Raw genomic sequence first — 25,423 nt, 5'->3', positions numbered from 1 at the left:
CCAGATCTGACACAGCAGTAGATGTAAATGCAAATCTTTGGCAAATCTACAGTCAACCAGTCTGGAGGGTTTGGTGTACAGCAACAGTCCTCACAACCTGTACCATAAGTCCTGTAGCAGGTCTTCCATCATTTTTCCTTGTCGATTTCAACAGTAGGCGCCCCATTCCGCCGACACTGCTTGCTCGCCTTGCAGGTAAGTTAGTGTGACCCCTTCCTGCTTCAGCTCGTTTACTGAGGCCCCTCCCCCACTCCATGTACTTCGGGGGGCTGCTACTCTTCCACTTCATTAAAAGTTGTCTTTCGGCTGATAGCAGAGCAAGATCTACCAACCTACACAGCACTGCTTTTATTAACTGGCCTACCCATTATTCCCGGCACGTGCACCACGGGGTTGCAGCCAATTGGCATCACACCATACTTTCTGTAAATGGTAGGGCATGGGGTCCAGTGCCATCCTATTGAGAGACAGGGCCAAAAGCTGTGCAATAGGTGTGCTCCTTGCTTCTGACATTTAGGACATGTATCTGACATGCCTACAAACATTTGTTGTAGCCTGTCTGGGGTCAAATATGACCTTTGGAATATGTTACCGCCCTTTTACTGCCTCATAGTAATGACAAGGATATAACAGCATCTTCCTGAGTGGCCCACTAGCTTTGTCCACATAGTTTTTGAACTTCACATCAAGGCACTGTAGTCAAACGTCAGCTTTGTGGCAGCCCAAACTCAAATCGCAGGCTGTGAAATGAATGTAGTCCACCTTCTTCCAGCAGTTGAAACAATGGCTCCCATGCTGTCACGTCAGTGCACCTGGCCACCACCGCAAAGTTGGGTAAGCAGCATAGTGGCAATGCTGAAGTGAACGTGACCTTTGTGTCTGTTCTGGAGGGCGCCCTACACCAACAGTGTTTGTCCAATCCCAATTGTTTTACAGGGGCCTCACGTTTGCTGTGGAGCCCATAAATTAATGTCAGAATTTCAGTAGCATACTTCACATCTATTGGGTACCTTGCCTCGGGATTATCAGTGCCACATAGCCACCTAGATACCCACTGGAGCTGGGTTGCAATGTAATGTCTCCTCCCTGTCCTAGATAATTTGCAAGTTGTAGGGCGAAGTCCTATAATATACCTTCCTAAATGATGCCAATTACAATGCTGTTGATTTAACCAAGTAGTCTAATGGATTCGCGTAAAGGCAATGCCGCAAAAATAAAGGAAACACGGTAATATGACGATTTTGACTAGTGCCCCTCGATCCAGCATCGATAGCACAAGCCCCTTCCCGAATCTTTCTGATTCACAAGTATTGGTTACAGCCCAGGTCAGGTTTCCCATGACTAGACTTGTTTCTCTATGATAGATCTGGACATTCGTGTGGGTGCGGCGGAAGAGCATATCTGTGCATTCCCAAGTGACAGCTATAAAACTCGGGAATCTAGAACGACATACCCTTGCCATTCGGTGACTGAAATACACCAATTAGAGGGGGAGGTTTCTAACACTTAGGCCCAGATTTAAGAGAGCTTAGAGCCATCTAATGACACATTAACGTCATTTTTTTTTACGCTAATGTGGTCTTAGATGGCCAAAAACGCATGCCATATTTACAAAGTGGTGCGATGCATGCACTGCGCCACTTTGTAACCCCTTGCACTAGGCATACTTTATGCAATGGGAGGGTGTTCCCCCATTAGGAGGACCGCAAAAATGATGCAAAGAAATCGAAAAGATTTCTTTACGTCATTTTTTCCCGCATTTTTAACGCCTGCTCAGAGCAGGCGTTAAAAGGGTGCATGCCATTGTTTTCAATAGGCCCCTATGTACTGTTTAATATTAGCACCAACATTTTGGCACTAACCCTGAACAGTACATCAATACCGTCAGAAATTCTGACACTATTGCCCCCTACACTGCGCCATGGTGAGGCATATTTTAAATATGGCGCACACATGGTGGCGGTAGTTGGGCTCTAAGGGGCGCAAGGAAAGTGGAGCTGCACTGAGTGCAGTGCCACTTTTCTAAAATGTGCCACATACCCTCTTGGAGTCAGAGCATTGTCCCACTAAAGATAAAGATCTACATTCTATGTCCTCAGGACGGATGGGGAGGAAATTTAGGGGAGACATCTGTGGTTCAAAGGAGAACCCTTTGGATCACTCCTAACTTCAAAGGCCCACTTTAGTATAACTAGGGGTACTATCCTTTAGCAAGGCAGAGTTGCATCTATGTCAACGTAGGATCAGTGCTGCTTGACCACGTGATGCACACTGCCAGAGGAATCTATTGTGCACAAGAGGATAAATGTCCGAGGAAGGGATCCACCTGTATTTTGGCTGGCCTGAACCGACAGCATGCTGCTGTGTAGTAACCCTTGCTCTCCAAGGTCAGGTTGGCTGCCCCCTGTTCTCTTTGGAGGTCTCAGGGACATCAAAGACCTACTGCGAGGGATTTACATCATCTGCCTGTACCATCTGGAGAGTGGTGCCCTCTTCTGTGCCTACATCGTATGCTGGACTCCACCAGGCAGCAGCAGCTTGAACATGGACTAAGTATTGTGTCTGGAGAATGGAATTGCCTGGTGTGGAGCCTGCAAGTTTTGCCTGCACTCCAGGTGAGTGGCTCTTCATTGTGAGGACCACTGCATGGCAAGACATCTTTTGGTGTGAACGGGATCACTCGTTGCAGGACCCCTCGTTGCCGGCTGTTGTCGAGTGAGTCGCATTTTTCTTGTGTAACCCTCAGCTGCATGCACATTGTGTGCTGTGCCCTGTTCATAGGTTGCGACCCTCGGAGGTGGGGGTGCGAACGGAGTTGTGCTATACTCGTATGGTATTGCTGAGCTTGTGACAAAGTGTGTGACTGGGGAGTCTTGTGAGACTAACGTCATCATGCACTTGACATTGTGCCTCATTCAAGGGAGGTATGGAAATGAAGTTACTTGTGTGACTGGAGTATCTAGACCAACTCAAGTCATCGAGCTCTAGACGTAATTAATTCCTGAGAGGTTCAGGATTTATCTTCTGTAGGGAGCATCTGGGAGTGTCTGGTGTGGTTCAAGTTATCATGCACCATACTAGTGCCTCCTCCCAAGCATGTACCATATTGGGAATTGTCTTTGGAGTGATCGTATGGTGAGGGCAGATTCAGGTCATCGGGCCCCTGACATTGTGCCTCATTTTTGTAGAGTTACAGCACTGAGAACTTTTCATGTGGGACCATAACCATCTGGTGCAACTCAAGTCATCATGCACCAGATGCGGAGCCTCCTTGTAAATGGGGTGTGTGCCTAGTAACTCATTGTGTGCAACCGGAATTGTAGAGTGCGACTCAAGTCAGCACGGCCTGACGGTCACCTCTGTTCTGGAGGTGCAAAAATTGATAACTATTTTGTAATGGCGACTGTCGGCTAGGTGCTGCGGTGGCTAACTGGCAGCCCCAATGACCCCCCACCCTGTGTGTTGCAGATCTCTGAGTGAACCTCCTACTGTGAGCCCAACCGTCCCCTTGCTAACTGTTGCTGGATCGGCTGTTGTCTTTCCTTACCCGTCCCATCTTCTTCCTCGGGATCCTGCGTAGTGTGACTAGGGTCGTGAGCGGCCTAGCATCTAGATGGAAAGTAGATGCAATCTATGTTTTGTGGTGGGGCGGGAGAGCCAACGCTGGTTAGTGGGCGGAGGGCAGTTTAGGAGCCAGGGTGCCTGCAAACACAGTGGCATCCACTAGCCGGATTTTAGGGCATCGCATTAGGGTTTCAGAAGTGTATGCATGCAAGAGTGTGTGCACACATGCCAACTGATACCCCTGGCACCGCTCAACGGTGCAGCATGGCTGTGCAGGAATGAGTGCTGGTGAATGCAAGGGCAGCACTATGGTGTTGCTGGTCACATTTGTCTGCCCGGGAATTCCTGAGGTTGCCACTTACGAATTACTAGTGCGGCCTAGGCCACAGTGCTATGTGGAAGTGTTACAACTCTTGTATTTACTTAATGCGGCTAGTGTTGGGAACCAGGGTGCACCCTGAATTTAAGTGTTACATCAAAGTTGGTAAACTATAGAGTGGGTCTTGTGCCGACCACGTTTGGCACTGTTTGAGGGTGCGAAGAGGGAACATATTGTTTTCTCACTTGTACATACTGTTGTGGTGTAACACACAGTTGGGCCAAATATTGTGAACGTTATTTCTAAACGTGATTTATGCCCAGATTTCCATGATACACATGCTTTGTTGACAATGTGTATGTTGAATACAAATGTTATACTCCTACAGTGTGAGAAGTCTCATTTATACTGCTCAGCGTGCTTGTGGTGGGGAAGTGCTGTGCCCTTGCTTTACACATTGCCTCTGTGATAAGCAAGTGTAATCACCCATCTCTGACGGGAGTGGTGAGATTCTGCCTGGCTGGGGCCTTGCCACAGCAAACCAGAATGCGCTATCTCCAACATTTTGTGGTCAAGCGGTGGGATAGGACTTGCAATTGCACAGCACCACACAATAACCAGTGCCATGGCGTCACATTGGTAAAAGTATTCACTTGTCCTTACAGGGGTCATGGCTGAGTGCCATGGCGTCAACTTGGTAAAAGTATTCCTTTGTCCTTAAAGGGGTCACCAAAAAGGGACAGTGAGGTGACCAGGGAGGAGGGACTCAAATTTTCTGTACCCTCATATATTTTGGTTTGGGTTCTTCCCCTAGTCTGTTAACATGTCTGAAAGCCTACTGGAGGTAGAATTTGAACTGGATGACATAGACACCTACAGGGTGACACAGCTCAAGGGGGTCTGTGAGGCAAAGGGGGTGGTTTACAGGGGAAAAGCCAAGAAGGCCAAGTGGCAGGAAGCTTTGAAGGCCTGGGCCCGTGGAGGAGGAAGTACATCAGGGGGAAGACCTGGGTCATGGGGAAGGGTCCAAACAGAGCCGGAATGACCCTGATGGGCAATTAATGGGGGGGGGGGGGGGCAGACCCTCTGTTCCCGGATCTAGGTGGCCCCTCTGGAACTGGTAGTAACATCTCCTCATGGAGCCTGTCCCCAGAGGAGCAGGAGGACAGGAGGGAAGAAAGGAAACTAAAATTAGAGCTTGCCATAAGCCTTGCAAAAATGGAAAAAGAGCAGGCTCTAACTGAAATGAGACTAGCCATGGAGGAGAAAAAGATGGCGTATGAGCTTAGTCTCCAAGAATTGGACATAAAAGTCCTACAAATAGGGTCTAATAGTAATATTGTTGGCATCGTCCTCCAGTGTCTAACAGCGACATTAGAGGTCGAATCCCAAAGGATATGGTACAGGATTACCAGGTGGGAGATGGCATCGATAAGTGGTTGGCATCCTAAGAGGTGGCCTTGAAGGTACAGGGTCCCAGGGGAGAGCTGTGACGGCAGTTTATGATGATAGAAGCCCCACTGTACGAAGCATACCCTCCTGACTCTAGATGTGGGGTACCATACCAATTACCCTGCTATGAAGGAAGGTTGGTTAGTAAGTTTGGTCTGATCCCAGAGAAGTACCGTCAGAGGTTTAGTGCCAGCGCAAAATGGCAACCCAAACCTGGGTTGACTTCATTGACTACGCAGGAATGGAACTGAAGGGTTGGGTGTTGAGCAGCAGGGTTGGAGGAGTATGATGAATTATACAACTTAATCCTGGGGGACCACTTCCTCGAGACCTGCTTTACAGATCTGCACCAGTACCTAGTCGACAGCAAGCTGATGGACAGCTGGAAGCTTGCTGAGGAAGCCAGCACCTGAGTGGCCAAAAATAGTCCTGGGGGGCTCTACAAAGTGGGACCAAGGTCCCCCCCACAAAAAAGAAAGAGGAGGGTGGCAGAAAGAAGGGGTCTTCCAGTAGTTCCCCTAAGTAACCCCTGGAAAAAGGTCCCCCCAAGGAGAACATCCCCGGATAAAACTCTAGCCCCAAAGAACCCTAGGTGCTACAAGTGTTTGGGTACGGACACTACAAAAGAGATCCTAAATGTCCAAAGCAGGTGCCCCCGGTAGCTGGAGGAAAGGCTCCAGGCATGGCCAGCGTAGCAATGGGGTAGGAGGGATCCCCTGGCAGTGGGGGGGAGTTTCGTGGCATTACCCTAATGTCCCTTGGTGGCAGTGAGATGGTGCTCCAGATCCAAGTGCCTGCCAACACAGCTAAATATAGGCTGTGGGTCACCATCAACGGGCAGAGGGTGGAGGCTCTGAGGGATACCTGGGCCAGCATGACCCTGGTAAAAAAAGTCAGCTGGTCTCCCCAGAGTAGGTCATCCCATAGGCCACTCACCAGGTGGTGGTAGAAGACAACAGAGAGGGCCATTTCCCAGTGGCCTAGGTGCAATCTGAGTGGGGTGGGGTCGCAGGCCAGCTGAAGGTCGCGGTGAGCCCTGCCATGCCATTGGCTGATCCAATGGGTAATGACCTGGAGCACACTATCTGTAGGAGGTTGTGCTCCAGGCTCATATGGAAATGTTGGGATTAGCCGACTTGGTGTGTGCTATCACACAATCCATGGCTGCCCAAAAAGGGAGCCAGAAGGGACTGGAGTCTGGAATAATGGCCCAGCCCCCTGCTAAGAAGGGGAGAGGATTAGGATGGGAAAAACCTGCCTCAGAAATTACCTCGAGTGAGATGGACGGGGAACTGGCAGAGGCTGCCCCCACATACACTGAAGAGGACATTACTCCTCCTGGTGTTCTGCCAGAGATTGTGAAGTGGCAAGAGAAAGGGGGACTCATCAGGGAGGAGTTCTGCAGTGTTCCCTCTGTGACCGGAGGATCTAGACCGACTCATGTCATCAAGCCCTAGGCGTTGTGCCTCGTTCCCGGGAGGTGCAGGATTTATGTCCTTTGTGTGAGCATCTGGGAGTGTCTGGTGCGGTTCAAGTCATCACGCAACCAACTAATGCCTCCTCCTGAGGAGGTACCACACTGGAAATTGTCTTTGTGATTGTATGGTTGAGGCCGATTCAGGTAATCAGGCCCCTGATGTTGTGCCTCATTTTTGTGGAGGTACAGCACTGAGCACTTATCACATGGGAGCGTAACCGTCTGGTGCAACTCAAGTCTTCATGCACCAGACGCGGTGCCTCCTTGTAAAGGGGGTAGGGACCTAGTAACTCATTGTGTGCCAACTGTAATTGTCGAGGGCAACTCAAGTCAACACGTTAGGACAGTGCACCTCCATTCCGGAGGTGCCACTATTGGTAACTTTTTTGTAACGCTGACTGTCTGGCGGGGCTGGATGCTGTGGTGGCTAATGGGAGGCCCCAGTGACTCTTCCCCGTTGTGTTGCAGACCTCTGAGTGAACCTCCTTCTGGAGCCCAACTGTCTCCTTGCTAATTGTTGCCATATCGGCTGTTGTCTTTCCTTCCCTCGTCCCATCTTGCTTTACACATTGCCTCTGTGATAAGCCTGACTGCTCTGTGCCAAACTACCCAAGGATAAGCACAGGTTATACAATGAGAGTAATCACTCATCCCTGACAGGAGTGGCGAGATTCTGCCTGACTGGGCTTTGCCGCAGCCAACCAGAACATGCTGCCTCCAACAACGAGTATCCACCATCCCTCGAACCCCTAGTCTCAGAGAGAGCAGATGTGATTTGTCAATGTTCACAATCAGCCCAAATACTTCTCAAAAGAGTGTCAAGACTCCTAATGCCTGCCCAAAGCTCCTACCCATATCTTAGGATACTTCATTTTTATATAGTAAGACCATGTGTGTTCATTTGTTAATTTTCATCCTCCATTGATCTCCCTGCCTGTGGACTCTGGCCACCACTTGTCCCACTGCCGGTGTGACTAAGAGTGGGGAGACTGAGCCACATTAACTGGTACTGCTTTGAGTATCTCAAGAATCTGACACTACCCTACTTATTCTCCCCCTTTTCCTCAGGCTATGAACAATAAGTTTACCCACCTCCTAAATCTTATTTTAAAGTCCATGTCCTGTAAGACTGTGAATAAATATTCCCAAGTCAATGTGTTGAATACCTTTTCCTCATTAACTGACACAACTGTCAGCATTTTGGCATTCAATGTCCATTTAAAAAGAATATGCAATAGGTATCTGATATTAACCTCCATCTTCCTCATTGGAACAAATACTTGCTGGCCTCAGTAAAGTAAGTGCATTAACCATGGAGCTATCATGATTACGAGGATCTTGCCGAAGATTTTATAATGCATCTGATGCAGTGCTAGAGGGTGGTTCAAAGACACATCCAGCTGGTCCCTACTCGACTTGGGCACTGTTCTAATAATGGCTTTTACCTTGGTTTGGAGCAGTGTATGCTTTGTTGTAAGTCTCTGTATATGTGGTTAACAACCTATGGGAAAGAATCTTACTATGGATTCCATTGAACTCCACTGGAAGGCTGTCACTGTCTGGGGTCTTGCCAAATGCCAGACTGGTATTTGACACCTTAATTTCTTCCTCTGTTATGGGGGGGTTCAGATCCCCCTTCTGCAAGTTAGTTGATCCTGTTAGCCCGACTAGCCACAGATAAGCGAGAAAACAATCGCTGAGCTCAGTTTTTCTGGGTGCACAGCTCCTCCCAGTAGGATGACATTTCTGCGTTTACTTCTGGTTGAGAGGACACTGTGCTCTTTCTCAGTGCCGTAATAGGCTGTGACGTCTCACTTGCTTTTACCAGCCAAGCCAAAAGCTTCCCAGCCTTGTCTTCCTTACAGTGCTACTTGGTCACATATTCTCTATAACTAAACAAGTGCAAACACTCCACCAAAGTCACATATTTAAGCTTCAAATGTGTGAGGGTTTCCTCCGCCCACATCCCACTCACTGCTTCGGTTTTTAACCACCTCAACTCCGTTTCCGTCTGTAGCGTTTCTCTGCTGAGAGTCCACTAAACCGCGTGTGTATTTTGTCAAAAATCTTTAAACCTTAAAGATGTCCCATTCCAGCAGTGTGTTACCAGTGAAACCACGAGTCTTAACATATTTGACTGTATGGTCCCAGGCCATGCTCTTGTAGGGCGTGAGCAGTAAAAGTTCCTTTTGTAATCTCCAGTCCTCCTGCCTCATTCAATGTATATCAACAGTGGGCAAGGATCTGAAATGCTGCATCCCATATATTCTGCAGGTGTCATCACACCCTGCATCTGGCTGAATCGCATAACCCTATCCAATCCTAAGTATAATGTGTGCACAGAGGAAAGTGTGACCAGAGCGACAGCCGCAAACGTCCAGTTCATTGCATTCTTCTTGTGCCCCTTCAATAGGGTCGCAGTTTCAATTAACCAACATTGCATAGTTTCAGGCACTTCACATAACAAGTACAATGTGAAATGCCAGAAATTACGTGGAATTAAGCTGGCATAAATTAAATTTCACACAGGCCAATTCAGGATGTGTGACACATCTCTGGGAGCCCAGTTGAAGGCTATATGGCTATCTTGTGAGGCAACAGCCCCGCAGTGTTTAATGTAAAATATTCCCAGGGCTCCAACACCAAACCTAACTCTAAACCCTCTGTTTAGTCTACACCGAACCTAAACCTAACCAAAACTGTGAACCTAATACAATAGCTAAGCCTACTTCCTACCCTGACAGATAAATGGTCCAAACCGTAGACACACCCTTTACCCTAACCTTACAACTTACTCTAACCCTGAGTTCAGTCTGAGCAACATTCCTTAACTTTAACCCTTACCCTTGAACCTACCACATTGGATGTGGTGATACCCTGTGTACCAATCTTGTCAATTCTCATTATTTCTTTGGAATGGTACATAAATGTACTGGATTCTCAATAGTAGGAGTGCAGAATGTGTGTGTGTGTTAATGTGTGTGCTTGTGTGCATAGAGTAGCATTCAGCAATAAGAATAACATGGGAGCAAGGCAAGCTTCAGCGGTGGGTCAAGCTTCTTAATTTCCTCTTCCTACATTACTGCTGTGGCCAGCGGTAATGTAGGAACAGGAAATCAAGCAGCGGTTCTATGGTGGCAGCAGTGTGGGTGTAGTTGAAGACTCTTAGTAGCTTAGGGGAAAGGGATTATTGTGATGAAAACGTTTTAATGAGTGTTTATGTGTGTCCTAAATAGACACATTTATTTAAAGAGTGGATCAGAGAACAAGAGATGTAGAGATAGAAGTTGTGTAAACATATTTTCCATTTAAAAGCCCCATTGGCCAACCTCGCGTCTCATAGATGGTCTCTGTAAAGGGAAGCAAGACCTAAAAACGGTATAACTCTTGCACAAGAGCATGCTTCCACTCTTTTGGGGCATTTAGACCAGCCTCCAGCTGCCATACCAGCAGTTATCATTCCACAGTGAAAAAACAGAAACAAGAGGTTATGTATGCCTCTGTCATGATCTGATGAAGAGAGAGTCAGCATACAGCACAGTTATCCTGAACCCCCGCTCTTGGGACATCCAAAGAAATATTTTACGCTTCAGAAGGCTGTTGCCTTTGTTTGTGTGTTACATAAACATTCCCTCACATACCATTAAAAAACATCACATAAATAGTCATTGGACTCATAACCTGTCCTCAAATGTACATAACTGTGACAAAGCGGTCATCCATGCTCGCTCACTAAGTCAGGGTGGTAATTCTTGCTCGCTAAGACAAGGCAGCCGCCTGCAATCACACAGATGGGAGGGAGATATTCATTCCCTGCAACATGGTTTCAATTAATGCTCTACATATTTATGGGTGTGCTTCTTTTATACAAAACCTGTCATATTCTAAAAAGGTAAGCAGTAAAAAATGTGCTTCTAATTCAGAAACTCAGCCAAATGTTCCTAATATAGCTGTACATGGAATGCATTACAGCTCCTGGCACATTATGACTGTTAATTATAGTTTTATTTCACCTACTTTATTGCATAAGTAAAGAGGTGACAACTTGCCAAGTTGGTGTTAAAATCCCTGATATATGTAATGTATGGATGTGATAAAGTGCTTTTATCGATATCAGAAAACATTAATCTTGTACTATGGATCCAGAAGGAGCAATGTACTCTCCATCTCTCATCGTCCCCACCAATAACTACACTCAACAAGAATATGGGGTCTAGTAGTTTAAATAGGGAAAGGGGACGAGGATAAGAGAGTGAATCAGAGGTGCTGGACACCACAGTCTGACTCACCACTGCTGGGGGCACGGATGTTTGCAGGGTAATGTGGATAGAAAAAGAAAGCAAGAGATGTTTTAATACCCTGCTTTGATAGCCCTGCATCTGACTGTAACATTGATTGAATATACTTTAATTGTATTGCTGCATGAGCGCTCTCTGGGGCCTGATGTTCAACTCCTACTTCATGAAATTAAAACATACAAGTACGTGAGACATACATTCGTCTCCCTATAGTATAGACAATGTTTTCTGTCTATAGAATCTGACTTTAAAGTCCTACTTGACTCTTGTGCCACTGCAAAACGTAATTAACAGGCATTACTATTCTGTCATGCTTACAACAGCAAGCCTCATATTCGTTACCAGAACTCTGAATAGCTCAGTCCTGATCACATATACATAGCATGCTCAGCACATTTTGTCCTCAGCATTCTTGCTGTTCTGTCACAGGAACAAACCCCAAAATGTAATGCACCAAACTTTACAGCCTTTGGAAAATATCAAAGATAAATGTTCAAAATAGTTCTAAGTTCATTTCCACCACCCAACTCAACTTTCAGAATACTTTTCCTTATTCCCAAATGTCCTTCAATACCCTCCAAATAGAGAGATTATTTGTAGAAAAAGTAAATCCTAAGTCCATGTAGCAACTTCCTGGCTCCATAGTGGGATTGCCTAGCAAGGACGCCGTGAAACACAAAATGCTTTCTACCTAATATTCCGAGTTAGCCACTATAATATTCCAAACGACATGTTGGTGAACAACACTTTGAATAACATTTGCTGAATGTCTATGGTTGTTTCTTTATGAAATCTGTTTATTTTCTTAAACATTCTAATTAGCTTTCTGTCATGCTTTATATGCGAAAATGATAGCACACAGGCTCACCTGTGGCATCTGAGGTGGCAGGAGTGGGATGTCGCTCAGGCCCTTAAGTTCAGTCTTAAGTGTTGCATTTGAGGTCCAACTCCACTATGCTTTCAGAAATTGTTCATAATGGCAAAGTTGACAAAGGATTCTATTTTTCAGAGAGCGGGCCAACAGGCAGAAGCAATTTCTTCTAAAAAGTAATTGATCGACCCCTGACTTCGATGTACATCAAAGTACCACTCTAGACCTTACTCTGTAGTGTCTCCACCCAGACTCCACAACTCTCTTGGGACGTTTGAGAGCATTGGCTCAGAGTCCAGACACTTATAAGAAGTATGGTTCTTGGAAGGGGTCACAGCATCAATCATAGTCCTTCCTTTTCCAAGGTCATGAGTTGTGGCCACCTGGGGTCAACTGCATCCTTTCATACAAAAAATAAAAATTAAATAACCACAAACACACACAAATATATATATATATATATATATATATATATATATATATATATATATATATATATATATATCTCCCTAGCAAGATACCTATAGTCTGAGACGCCAGGCTTTTCTGGGTTTATTAATGGACACAGATAGCACTCACCTCCCCTTCTAATCACTCCTATGAATTGCAGGCCAAGCCGCGTCCCCAAAACGAGTATCAATAAGATGATTGCCAAACAGCCAAATGGAACACTCGCCTGAGAAATTAAGCTCTTCGGGCATCCAAGATGGCAGAATCCTTTTGCTTCTGTGGTGCACATGGGGCAAGGTAAACATAAGGTTTCGGGGACCACCACAAGGTAGTGCCAAAAAACAGGACAATAGATGAAAAATGCATTCCACCTAATAGAACCGATCAAAAGGCAAAATGTAATTTTGCCTGGAGCACCAAACATCATTGCACCATTTGTGGGTGAACACCATGAATTGCAACCACATCAGGTCTCTGAGTATCATAGGTCGCAGGATAAAGGTCCAAAAATGGGTGAACCAAGTGAGGAAAGCCTGTAAAAATGGCGAGCACTCTATAGAATGCTCACAACAATATGGCCTTTGGTCTGACATGCTCACTAATTGAGACAAGAAAGACATTCCTTCAAACTCACGGAAGCAAGACCAATATTCATTTTCAACTCTTTTCACTCACTGAAATAATACTGACCTTGTCTTAATTACCAAGGCAGGAAAGTGGTCCTTTCTGATTCCCGGCTCTATGCGGAGCTGTCTTCCAGTCTGCCTCACTGAGTCAGAGCGGGTATCACTCACTAAGACATGGCGACTGCCTCTTCTCACTCTCTGAAAAATGGCATACTGCCTGTGTCACTCACTGAGATAGGATTGCAGTCGCTTTCTGCACAATGAGATTGAGCAAACTGTTTCTTGCTCACTGAGACAAGACGGCTCTCGCCTATTACTCACTGACACAGAACAGCCATCACTTATCAGTCCCAGAGTCTGCAGCTAATCTTACTCACTGAAACACGACGGCCAGCCCTCTTTACTCAGTCATACAGAACATCATCCCTTTGTAGTCACTGAGGCAGAGCAACTATCTTCCCATTCACATAGACTGGGGACATCCAGTTATCTCGAAATACTCTAAGAACAATGTGACCGTCAATATGTATTGAGAAGGGACGTTGTATGTACTGAGAGAGGATGGTTATTCCTTCTCACTCCTTGAGAGCTCAGTGGCCATCCCTTCTTACCTTCTGAGACAGATCACCCAACGGCATCATTAGTCCTTCACTCAGGACATTTACCCATCTCTTTCAGTCAATGAGACTGGCTACTTATCTGCTGATACACAATTCACCCGCCTGCTAGGGGAGCCATATTCCCTTTTAGAAGGGATATGTTCCTCCTCCAGGGAAACAGAGCAGTATTTCAAAGAGTGGCTTTGTCTTTCACTAATGCACTCTCCTCAGCACAGGCACAATATTTCAGAGTTTGCATCTGCACTGTAATCGGGTGCACTGTCGTGTGCTGCAGTACAAACCAGGACAGCACTCCCGATGTACTGGGCCCTGCTGCATGCTTCCCGAGTGCACTGAATTGCACAAGTACTCGAATCCATGTTCCTCACATTACTATTTGGTGGGGAGTGCAACAGTGTAGGAAATTGGGTTACTGATTGAGTGGGTGAAACCCTTCTTAAACAGCAACCACAATTCCTGGCAGGGTGAAACACAAGCAAACACAACATTAACTTATGCTAAACCCTCTAGTAGCTTGGCACAAAAGTAGTCAGGCTTACTTTAGAGGCGATGTGTAAAGTTTTTATGCAGCACTTCAAACAGCAATGAAGGAAAAACAGACAATAAAAATCCCACATCAATTTTAAAAAAAGAGTAAAATTCAATACATTATTTGAGACCAAAACAACAAAATTAGTAGAATCAGAGCTATGAAATGTTAAAGCTTTTGGTGAAAACAGTGCTTAAAAGCACAAAGCACCAACTCTGGTTATCAGGTCATGCTGAACCAGGACAAAGTCACAAGTTCAGGCTGACTTCGATAAGCATGGACCGGATACAGGGACTGTGTTAGGCATGCTGAACAAAGTACCTCAAATCCTGATTGCGGAGAGTAGCCAGATCCCGTGTTGAGGATGTGTCGCGGGGCAGAGTTACAAGAGGTTGCAATTTGGGATGCGAAGTCCTGTGTCAGAGGTGTGTCACGCAGCAACGGTTCCAATTAGGTCATCGACGAGGCTTGCAATGCGAATCATGCGTCGGCATCGAAGATGCTGTCAATGAGGGCTTGTCATGCTAAATCCTGGGTCGCAGATGCATTGTGCAGAAATGGTTCAGAGAAGCTGCAATGTCATGCCCTGTATCAGGGATGCATCACACAGCAGTGGTTATGATGCAGAACTGTGAGGAGATGCATCATGCTGCATCAGTTCTGCCCAAGAGACCACAGCTGGGCTGAGGTGGCACCACCTTAGGGGCAAGACCTACCCAGACAGAGTCCAGGTGATGGGTTCAAGGTGTTTGGAGCCTTTTCTGTCCCTGGGGCTCTGATCAGAAGGCTGGCCAACTAGCCATTAGAATCACCTTGGTGGTCCTGGTTCAAGATGCAGGTCCAGTCATTTTCACTCAGGCAGCAGGGAAGCAGAGTAGCAGTCCTTCTTGCAGAGAAGCACACCAGTCCTTCAGAGTCTTCCACAGGCCCAGAGGTATACTCAAGAGTTGGGTCTGAGGGTCCAATATTTATACTTGGTGCCTACTTTGAAGTAGGAGAAGGTTCTGGAGGTTTTCACCCCCAGACGTTTTTAGAATTCCTGTCTCCCTGCCCTGGTCCCAGCTTGTCTGGGGGTACAATAGACTGGTGTGAAACCCTTTGTGAGTGTGCTGAGGCAGAGCCTTTGTGATGTGCAAATGTAATAGGGGACAGCTCTTTCCCTTAATCAAGTCAAGGATGGCCCAACCTGCCAATGCCTATTTCCTTTTTGTCTATCTGTCTGGGAACAATAACCTAAAAACAGCTGTTAGCTACACCTAGTGATGTGACCCAGGATAAAGGCTACAGGCACCAAATGGTTGGGTCAAAAAAATGCCAACTTTCTAAAAGTGACATTTTCAAAATTGTGATTAATAATCCGTCTTTACCATAAAATAGGGTTTTAAGTTACAATTCTTCAGACACCAAACTCAACATTCCCACTTGCTCCCCATTGAAAGTTATCACTTATTATATGTACTAAGATAACCCTGTGTTATTCTATAAAATCTCTGCTGTAATGAAATTAATTTGAGTAGTTTACTACCATTACATGTAAAAATAAAAAGCACTAGTCCAACTTTTGAAATACAGCGCACCCTGCCATATGAGCTGTTTAGGGCCTACCCTAGGGGTGACATATGTATTAAAAAGGAATTTATAGGCCTGACAAAAGGTTTATTTTGCAAAGTCAAAATGGCAGTTTAAAACTGCACAGTCAGACTTCAATGACAGGCCTGAGACATGTTTGACAGGCTACTTTTGTGGGTGGCACAATTAGCGCTGTAGGCCTACTGGTAGCATTTAATGTACATGCCCTGGGTACATGTAGTACCACTTTACTAGGGACTCATGAGTAAATTAAATATGCCAGTTGGAGGTAAGCCAATGTTAACCATGTTTTAGGGTGTGAGCATGTGTACTTTAGCACTGGTTAGCAGCAGTAAAGCGCACTGACGCTTAAGGCCAACAAAAATGAGATCAGTAAAAATGGAGGAGTAAGGCAAACAGTTTGAGGGAAAGACCACCCTAAAACTGACAGGTCTAACAAACACAGAGATGAAAGAGGGTAGAAATCAGTGCATTTGAATGTTCACGAGGGAGTTAAGATGAGTTGAGATGAGTGAGACAGGGGTGTATTTTGGTCAGTACAATTAGAGGGGTGTGAGTCTCATATTTCCCAGCACCCCCAAGGTGCACCCACTTCAAAAATGTGATACAAGTGTAGGACGAGGATGCTTTAAGAGGCATTGAGAGCGTAGAGTGTTGTGGTTTAGAGGCTTGGGGGGAGGAAAAATTATGTTATAAAAAATTCTAGAAGACCTTATAGTACATCTAAGCACTATCTGCAAAAATATGTCATGATTTTAACATCAGCTTTGAGTAGCATTAAACTCCCCCCACCAAGATATTGCCTCCCTGGTGCCACTTAGAAGGCAGGATAGCACCAATCAGTATCTTTACGAGTGGCCAACCAAACCCCGACCCAGAAGCCATATTATGCACAAATACCAAGTGACAAAGGATGAATCCCAGAAATGTCCTTAGCTATACAACTTGCATGCAGGATTACCATGGGAGATTTCTTCTTTTGTTGGGAGTGAGGGGGTTACTTGTGCACCCATACAAGGAAATCCTGGGGACTGGCATGGTGCCTTCTAGTCCTCGAGGCCTGGGGAACTGCAAACAATCCCCTAAATCTCAGGGACGTAGCTTGGCCAGTAAGATTAGGGGAATGAGCGTTTCAGATTTTACAAACATCACGCTGTTAAAGTACATTATATTAGATGCAGTGCATGAGGAGGGCTTAAGGAGCAGTGGAAAGTGAGAGGAGTGCAGACTGTTAAGGGGACTTATAACTCAATGTTTTGTAAAATAAATAATTTTAAGACCTTTAAAACAGGAACGATGTGGGTGTGTGTTTTGTCTGTGTGTGTGTGTAGATGTAAAATTCCCAAGTGAAATCCAACAAACACCTCCAAATACCCAACTTAAAGCACCTGTACCCAACAATTTACTAGAGAATGCATTAGTGGGGTGCTACTCCCCAAACACCCCCCCTTGATGCTAAGCCCCTGCTGAGACTGCCCCAGGATGTCTCCCCTGCACTGCTAAGTAGGCCCAGATTCTCAAGAGCTGGGGAGTCTCAACCAGGTGTTGTTTCTACCAAGGAGCCGTTCAGAGATGTTGCTCATTGAGAATGATTGCAACCAGTGGAGGTGGGTATGGCGGGGGCAGAGGGTTCTGTGCTGAGATGGAAGCAGTGCCTCTGCTCAGAGCTGAACAAGGACTTTCTCACCGTCATCACTTTCAGGGTACAAGCTTCAGTAGCAGTGAGATAGCTCAGGTGGTTAAGTGTCTGCTGCTGAGAGGGATTAATGCATCTGTTGAGTGAGCAAGAGAGAGAGTGTTCATGTGTGTACAAGAATAAGCATTGCAATGATTTAGTGGGACTAGAGTCACTCCCAGCCATTACTATCATTGTATCAGATCATTTATTTTTCATCTTCATATCATTGTTTTCAGTTGTGTTAGTCTAATGGAAGCAAAACAAGACTATAGTCCCCAGAATGCATAAGGCGATTACACAAAAGTACGGGACTGGAATCCGTGTCCATAATGACCTGAAAGTCAGTGGTCACCCTAAGAAGGATGTGCTTTATTCTCTTCAGTGCCAACAGCAAGTGGAGACACCATGGTGGTAAAGGAGTAGAAGAAGGGCATGTGTCTGTAGAAGAGAAGTCAAGAGAATGCCACGGCATGATCTGGGAAGAGAAATGCTTAATTTGAGCCGGTGGTTTCCGGCACATATTTTTGGGGACTGACACTTATATCCCCACATCAGAAATTGCCAGAGGACAACAAAAGGAAAAACAAAGAAAATGAAAAGACGGAAGAAAATAAATACAAACATTATGTCATCAAAGGAGAAAGCAGACACCTGTAAGAGTGAGGTAACTGGGCTGGGAGTGCCTGGTAGTGAACTAAAGCGGCCTGAGGTTGATTCGAGACAGGTCACCCTTGCTATTCGTGCTCTTACATTTTATAGCGATAGCATCGGGTTTTTGAGCAGCGCTTTGGGCACCTGCATTTCTTATTTTACTAATAAAGCACCGAGTAGAAGGGCGAGAAGGCTTGTGCTGGTGGGGTCGGAGTGGAGTGGAGGGGATGTGCAGATGGGTGAGGAGGCACTTTACAACACAATGCTGAGCAGAGGAGAGAGCTTGCGCGTTTTCAAGTGACAGAGAAGTAAAGTCGAGAGGAGGGAACGTGGAAGGAGCGAGTGAGGCACGGAGGAGAGAAGGTGCTGGTGAGAAACAAGAAGATGGGGGAGAACGGCTTGTGTAGGTGAGGGAGGCGTGGGTGCCAGAGGACATCAGCACTAGGAAAAACAATACAATGCAGAAGAGCCTGCTTTTGGAAGACAACCACCAACAAGAGTAGTGAATGATCATATGAAGAGAAGTGAGAAGAAGAAATGAGTATGTGGGAGAGAAGTAAAGGTTAGAAAAGGAATCGAAGGGAAGGGAGGGAAGGAAGGAATAACTGCCTGTGGGAGAAAAGAAGAGTTTAGGAATGTAGTGCCTGTGGAGAGGACTGTGGGTGCAAGATAGAATTATATGGCAGACAATGGACGTGCACGTGGGATAGTAGAAGAGAAGGGATGTCCACAGTGGGAATAGCGTGAACGTGCATGCGTGAGAGAAAAAATGTGGAGAGAGGACGAATTAGAGCGGAAGGGGAAGGAACGCGACGAGAGCAAGAGAGTGCGCACCGAAGCGGCGTGCGGAGGGCCCTGGAGAAGGAGAGAGGAGGGACAGGGAAGCAGAGAGGGATGGAGTTTTGCATTTACGGCTTACATACAAGGCCCAATTATTCGCCCATCTTTGCGTCACTCGCTGCTCCGCCGCCGCGCGCTGGCACACACGCGGCTGGCAGGCACCAATTAATCTGTCCCTGCCAGCTCACGACGCGCGCCAGGGGCGCCAAGACACACCCGCCTCCCCTTGAAACGTATTATTATTTTCCCCTCCCTTGAAATAAAGGGAAATGTCAGCTGCGCCCCCCTTTTAAGGTGCTCTCGGGCCAGCGCCCCACTTCCGTGCCAGGCTCGCCGGGCCCTCTAGATCTGCGACCCCCCGATCGTGGCGCGAGCTGATGGAGTATTCATGCGTTGAGCGGCGCCGCGTGCCAATTAAGATTCCTTTATCCTCCTATTCTTTTTATTTCCGAGTGTAATGAACGGCCTGCACTCTACATCTCTCTAGAAACCGTCAACATAATTAATCTTCTGTTCACTACTCCAGTAAAAAGCCCATTCCGCCAGCGCTGGCTGCGCGGCGAGAACCAGGTACCAAAGCGTGCCAGCGAAGGCCTACCGCCAGCTTCCCTCGCGAGGGGGCAATTCACAAGAGGTTCCGTGTCATGAGGCCTCTTGGTCTGCTCCTTTGACCCCGGAGCAGGCTTCAGAGAGAAGCCTTGCACGTGCTTTGGTAGCGCTGTGAATTGTTTCACAAATATTCCATAGCTGTAGAACTGTGAACTTTAGAGAGAGTGGTCAGAGTCTGGAGTCTCTAGTGTTTATCATTATTAAGCCATGGCCCCTAATAGCTTTGGCCATGGTTCACTTAGCGGTTAAGTTTCTGTTTCAGGGATCAGTACAGGGTCGCTCTTGTTGAGAAGAACCGATCAGGGAATGTGTTTTAGCCCTAGGAATAGCTGAAGAGCTGTCCAGAGTGCTTCTAAACAGTACCCTAGGAGGAGTCCCTGAGGTACCGTGAACCGAATGCTCGGTTTGGAACGTTCCCTCAAGACACCTACTCGATTATGGGTTTGTTTTGGGAAATAATTCTAAACATAAAGTGTCAGATTAAAACTAAATTAAGTTTAATAAAACTTTTTCAAAATCCAGATACATTTAATTGTCCCAGATGGAGTTGACTTCATAAGGTGGTTTGCGCGTTCTGATACTGGTTTCTAGTAGTTGTGGTAAAAATCCACATCTGGTTGCTTATGAGTTCTAGGGCTAGCCAACCGAGCAAGTTTTGTAGCACACAGACTTCAAAAAGCTGTACCTATACAACCGCCACTTCACTTAGGTGGCAATTCATTTGAAAAAAACTGAATACATTTGGCCTGATTTACATTTCGGTGGACTGTTTACTGTCACAATGGTTATGGATATCCTGTCTGCCGAAATATAAATCCCATAGGAAACAACGGGCTTTATATTTCAGCGGACAACATATCTATCATCATTGTGACAGAGTAACCCATTTCCCCAAATCCAAATCAGGCCCTTAATCTAAAAACTACAAATATCTGGCAGAAATGGGACTTCAAGAAGTCAAGCTCCCCTCAAGCTGTACACCGCAATAATAAAAATGGTATCTGTCCTGAAAGAATCATACTCTTTAGAAATGCTCCAAGGATTTTTAATCCGCCATGCATGCATGTTTAAAATTGAGCCCTGCACTTCAAGAATCACTTCAAGAATACCGTCATTATTCCATCAAATGTCTTATCTTTATGACCTGTCCTTTGCTTGTCTCTGTCGCCCTGTATCCAGGACCTTCACGAGCTATAAAAAGAACATTAATAAATAAATAAATGTGGATCATGGTCAATTTGTTTTCAAAGCTGTGTCCCTCATAAGTTGTCATTGTATTTACGTTTCAGGTTAAGGACTGCCTGGAGCTTGAGACCTTGATGTCTCAGGCTCAGTCCACAGTTGCAACACTGTGACGAATTTCTCTCTTCAGAAAAACCCTCAGTCAACAGTTCTGATTTAGAGGCAGGCAAATCTCAAGTGTGTTAGTGATGTAGGCTGCTTTGGCTCCGTCACTGGCATATTCCTCCAACAGCCTGAGTACAGGCCATCAGAGATTTAGTCATTCAGCTTCCCGCGCAATTAAGAGTTGGCGGTCCAATGCCCTGTTTTCATTCTCCTTTACTGCCATGAAAAACATGGTGGTAAGGAACAGTTTAAACATTTCATGTCCCGTTTCCAAGGTAAATAGCTCTCACAATGAAGTGGTCATTCGTTTTTGATTTTTTTCAAAAACAAAATCCTGCTTTGGGATTTTGTTTTTGAAATAAAAAAGACAAGTTAAAAATTTGAAGGGTGGCCATCATGTTTGACTGAGCCGTTCATCAAACTTTTAACTCATTTTCAGGAACACCTGCCATAGCAGTTTCTGCTAATGTTAAGAGATGTCTATAGGGCTGACAGACACCTCCAAATGTGGAGGACATGTACTCTGTTATGGCAACAAAGTATTTTACTGTATCGCCCTGACAGAGTAAAGCCTACCTGTCACACTTTAAATCAAGCCCTTTGTTAATTGTGGGTGGCAAGAGAGGCTGTAATGCTAGAATCACATCACTGGCTCGGCCCACAATGACAAAGGGCACACCATTGGCTGAAAGCTGAAGATCCATTTTGCACAGCAGTCAATTGGGTGTTGGACAAATAACCCAGTTGTCAAGATCATTATGACCCCCGAGCATGGTTTGGGTACCGTTCCTCACATCCAAACGAGCTGCTGGAGATGGTCCTATGCTGACTCAGGGGGTCATTCTGACCCCCGCGGGCGGCGGTCGCCGCCCGCCTGGAGGGAGCCGCCATATGGCCGCTCCGCGGTCGAAAAGACCGCGGAGGCCATTCTGGCTTTCCCGCTGGGCTGGCGGGCGACCGCCAGAAGGCCGCCCGCCAGCCCAGCGGGAAACCCCTCCCCACGAGGAAGCCGGCTCCGAATGGAGCCGGCGGAGTGGGTATGTGCGACGGGTGCAGTGGCACCCGTCGCGTATTTCAGTGTCTGCAAAGCAGACACTGAAATACAAAGTGGGGCCCTCTTACGGGGGCCCCTGCAGTGCCCATGCCATTGGCATGGGCACTGCAGGGGCCCCCAGGGGCCCCACGACACCCCTCACCGCCATCCTGTTCCTGGCGGCCGGAGCCGCCAGGAACAGGATGGCGGTGAGGGGGTCAGAATCCCCCATGGCGGCGCATTCCCAGGGCAGCGGAAAACCGGCGGGAGACCGCCGGTTTTCCTCTTCTGACCGCGGCCAAACCGCCGCGGTCAGAATGGCCTGCGGGGCACCGCCAGCCTGTTGGCGGTGCTCCCGCATCCCCGGCCCCGGCGGTCATGACCCCCTCAATGTCTATAGGCTAGAGAGTACCAGGAATACTGCAGAGGAAGTCTGCAAGTATTGGCTGTCCTCCATCTTTCAATTGTAGGCTCTTTTCCATCTCATGTGAAGCTTCTGGAGGGCTCCTGCTCGCTTTGTATTAGCTTCTCTAGTCCGTGTGTCAGTCAGTAGAACATCACACATAGCAGCATGTTATTGATCCAAACCTAAGGCCTTGTCCAAGCCTAGGAGACATGGGTAGCATGCTGGACCAGATGGCCAGAGAAGCACTAGACCGGTCCATGTTGATCTTATTGGACTTAAGTTCCTCAGCAAGCTGGGTTGTGCCTTCAGCCTATATTTCTAGTCTCTAGCAGTTGGGCAGAAACCCACTGACATCATATCAAAGGCAGTATTCAGTCATAAAGTAAGCAAATCAGGATGAGGCAGAATTCAGTGGGTTGTTCATGCTCTGAATAGGAATGGGATATTACTAAACAAAGCAGGCCCATCTTGCTCCCAATTTGCACTATCCTTGCTATGTTGATGTTCCACTTAGTAGGTCATACCTGGGGAAGTTGCTAATTGGCAACCTTTGCATTCTTGGAGGAAGGAGCAAGTGTGGAGTGTATGAACCTCTTTTCTGTGGGCTGTTTGAGGGTCAGAATGCTGCTGAGGTTTATTCCTCATAGTCACACTGGGTGAATCATTAGTTTGCCTTACACATTTTCACCTTCTGGCTTGTTTACTCTTCTACTGGCACATTTTGTATGATTTTGGGAACTCTTCATGGCATTTTGCTCCTAAACTTGGCTTAGCCCTCTATTGGGCCTTGTCATCCAATCCTCTGGTTTCTTTTTTGTGACCATTCCCATCATTTCGACGAGTCGTATACTACTATCTGTTACTCGCCCACTGGCTGACTGAGCAGCTTTGAAATTGTGTAAACCTGACGCGTATAGTTGGCAGCAGTGGGCCGCTTCTCTGTCAGCTTCGGTATTTGAGGATTCCCGCCCACAGCTGGATGATTCAGTGACCAAAGAGTCCTTTTATATGTCTAACTCCTGGCGGTCGTCCAATCTGCATATGGTAATTCGAGTAAAACTACAAATGCTTGTTAAACATAAGCATCTGAAACTCGCCCAATGGTTCTTTTCTTTAACACCTTCCTTAAAATCCACAAATAAATTCTTGGAATGGGTCTGATGTTTAGAATAATGGACAGAACCCACAGCCCATACACAGGGAACTGTTGTTCATAAACAAGCTATTTTGGTTACCAAAAAAGGTAATTACACTCAATATCTATCTATCTATCTATCTATCTATCTATCTATCTATCTATCTATCTATCTATCTATCTATCTATCTATCTATCTATCTCCTTCTCTCTCGCTCCTGTTGAATACAGACCAGAAGAGAGCGATCCATTATTCTTCAGGCACTCTCCTTTCATTTGCATGATACAAATACTATTATTCCACTGCCCATTCCATGTAACAAAGTCTGTGGCTGCTTCAAGACAAAGGAGGTACTTCACAATTCAACAAAGCAGGAGTGCCACTGTAAACTGGTGGTATCCCCACCCTGCCAACAGGGGGCATAGCTTTGCAGGGGTGTTTGGGGTGTTACATCCCCCTAATAAATGTATTTTCTGGTAAATAGTTGGGTACATGTGCTTGGGTTGGGTGTGGTGATCTGTCTGCCGGATTTCACCTGGAAGTTTTACATACTCACAGACAAAAACACACACACTCCCTCTCTCTGTTTTGACAGTCTTTACAACCTTGGTTAGTTTACAAAATATGATGTTTTCCCTCACACCCCTACCGATCTGCATTCCTCTCCCTTTCTACTGCCCCTAAGGCCCCTCTCATGCGCCCTGCTTGACCTATAATATATTTTAACATTATATACCAACTTGATTGTTGGAAACCTGAAGCTTACACCTCCCCAGTCTTACTGACCTACACCCTGCCTGCCAAACTTGCATTTCCCTGCTCCATTTACAGGTGGGCAAACCACTGTGTTTCCTTTGGTGAAGATCCAGCTACTTCCGCCAGCAAAACTGACCTGGTGGTGGCCGTCTCTAGCTCGGGATCACTCTTTGGCAAAGTTAAACAGCAGTTTGATGTCTCCTGGCATGGCTACACTGAGGCTTAACCTGGCCAGAGCTTCCCCGCTTTTACGAAAAAAAGCCCTTCAATGGATTCTTTGGTTGCTTTGAACTTCACGCAGCTTCTACTGCTGCCACCTCCAGTGAAGAGATCGTCACAGAATCATTTTGTGGCTGCATGAAAGATTCGATTTATCTGGAGAATCTGTAGGTTGAATATACTCCAACTATAGCAACCAAACCCTACCGGTGCCCTTGTCATAAGTAAGCCTCCTAGTTCTATGCTATTTATGTTTTTGAACATTTCCGTCTGTATTTATCCGTATTTATTTTTTTGCCATCTTATTGGTGCTTATCCATATTTATTTTGTGTTTTGTGAACAGAAGAGGTGATAACTCGTCAATTTCCATATTTATTTAACTGATAAACGTGCACTCATACTTTGATGCCTGTCAGGTTTTAGCACATTACTCAGTCCAAAAATAATAAAATAATAAACCTGCATGAAAAAATAAGCATAATAGCACGTGCCCATGTTGAGATACGCAGTAATTTAAACAAATCTCATTCAGCTTTCATACTCCCCAAGCTGCCAATATGTACAGCTATCAGGGGAGGCTCCTCCATTAGAGTGGAGGAGCGTGCTCCCCCCGCCAGTACCAAAAATGGATAATAAACTGTGTTTATTATCATTTTTTGGTAAAAGGGGCGGGCCACAGGATGTGACGAGCACTGAGGGGGAGTGCACAGCACTCCCCCTCAGTGCACATGTATGTTTGGCCATCCGCCTTGGGCTGGCCAAACACACATGCGCAGTAGGCTCTCTCCAGCCCAGCAACACAGTTGCCGGGCTGGAGAGAACATACACAGGCTCCCAGTCTGCCTGGGAGCGCCCTGGCTGGATGTTCCCAGCCAATCCTGACACTGCTCTGAGCAGCGTCTGGATTGGCCGCAGGGCAGGCTAAGAGCCTGTGTCTGCAGCAGAGGAGCA

The 25,423-nt window shown here is 46.3% G+C and overlaps 1 protein-coding gene across 1 annotated transcript in view; it reads left to right on the top strand.

Annotated features, from left to right (window-relative positions):
• The window catches only part of SEZ6 (seizure related 6 homolog), an 823,732-nt gene that overhangs the window by 713,478 nt on the left and 84,831 nt on the right, over window positions 1-25,423 (top strand). The gene's annotated exons all lie outside the window — the stretch shown is intronic.

This window comes from Pleurodeles waltl, chromosome 3_1, assembly GCF_031143425.1.
Source record: "Pleurodeles waltl isolate 20211129_DDA chromosome 3_1, aPleWal1.hap1.20221129, whole genome shotgun sequence".
In the NCBI taxonomy this organism is placed as follows: Eukaryota; Metazoa; Chordata; class Amphibia; order Caudata; family Salamandridae; genus Pleurodeles; species Pleurodeles waltl.
The sequence above is the reverse complement of the archived record's forward strand: the minus strand, read 5'-3'. Positions and strand labels throughout refer to the sequence as shown.